Genomic DNA, 1,779 nt, shown 5'->3' on the forward strand with positions numbered 1-1,779 from the left:
ATACTGTACTATGACTTTTTTGTCACATTTTGGACGACATACTGTACTATGACTCTTTTGTCACATTTTGGACGGCATACTATAGTATGACTTTTTTTTCACAATTTGGACGACATACTATACTATAACCTTTTTTTCACAATTTTGACGACATACTATACCATGACTTTTTTGTCACATTTTGGATGACATACTATACTATGACTTTTTTGAGCGGTTTTGGAGGACAACCTATACTATGACTTTTTTTCACATTTTGGACGACATACTATACTATGACTTTTTTATTACATTTTGGACGACATACTATACTATGACTTTTTTAAAGGGATTTTGGACGACATACAATAATAGGACTTTTTTTTATCACATTTTGGACAACATACTATACTATGACTATTTTTAGCGATTTTGGACGACAAACTATACTATGACTTTTGAGCCGACGGATCTACATACTATACTATGACTTTTTTTGAGCCGGGTTTTGGGATCACATCCTATACTATGACTTTTTTGAGCGGTTTTGGACGACATCCTATATAATGACTTTTTTTCACATTTTGGACGACATACTATACTATGACTTTTTTGTCACATTTTGGTTGACATACTATACTATGACTTTTTTGTCACATTTTGGTTGACATACTATACTATGACTTTTTTGTCACAATTTGGAAGACATACTTAACCATGACATTTTTGGCTCATTTAGGATGACCTAATTAACTATGACATTTTTGTCAATTTTGGACGACATACAGTCTATCACTAACGATAATAATAATTATAATATATCATGTGCAATGAGGTGCATCATTTGTATACACAACGTCATACATGACTTATGAAATATGAAAGTCATTGTGCTGTTTCTAAGTTTATATATATAGAAAAGGAGCCATTTTACATGGGCATAATGCAAATACAGAGTGATGATGTCATAAATATCCTAATTGACACAAAACGTGATCTGGCAACATCTAGCTACTTTTCTGACCATCTTAATTTACTTTCTTTTCATTGAAAGTAATTGGCAACACTGTCCCTAAGAAACACCTTGTAGAGGATGATGCTCAGGCAAACAGAGTCATTTGCGTGACTCACGCCGATTGTGTGAGAGTTGGCAGCGCTGCATATATGAAGTGTGTTCAACTCTATTCACGGCAGTGTCATCAGAGCATATTTATTCCCCCCTCCCTCAAAATGTGATCATAAATGTGTTACAATTTGCATTCGTGAGCAAGTAGCATTTGAAATACCTGGCAGGTGTGACATATCAAGCCGCTGATTCAACAGCATTGTTATTATTATGACACAGGTGTGTTTGCGATGAACTGCCACTTACACATCAATGAGTGCTGCCGCCAGCTCCTCTGTGACATGATGGATACTCTGCATACATTCATCTCCAGAGATTCACATCATACTTTTTTGTGTGTGTACCACACTGAGCCTAGGGGAGTGGTCAAGTTATCAACAGCTATTTGTTATCATCACATTAGTCTTTACAATATGCAATGCAATTCCAAAAATGATGTCAAATATAAAAGTCCAAAACCCGTAAGGCCATGCATTTATTTTAATAAAAAGGTCAAATAGTAATAAAAAACAAATGTAATCAAATTTAAATAAAATGTCACAATGACAAAATCAAAGCATGTATTGTAGCATAGATACTTTGAGATTGGAAGCTAGTTTTATTCAACATTCAGATATCCACAGTTAGGTATTAAAATTGGAAATTGGAGGACACAATCTACAATATGCTCCTTA

The sequence above is a fragment of the Solea senegalensis genome, linkage group LG6 (genome assembly GCF_019176455.1).
Source record: "Solea senegalensis isolate Sse05_10M linkage group LG6, IFAPA_SoseM_1, whole genome shotgun sequence".
Taxonomy (NCBI): Eukaryota; Metazoa; Chordata; class Actinopteri; order Pleuronectiformes; family Soleidae; genus Solea; species Solea senegalensis.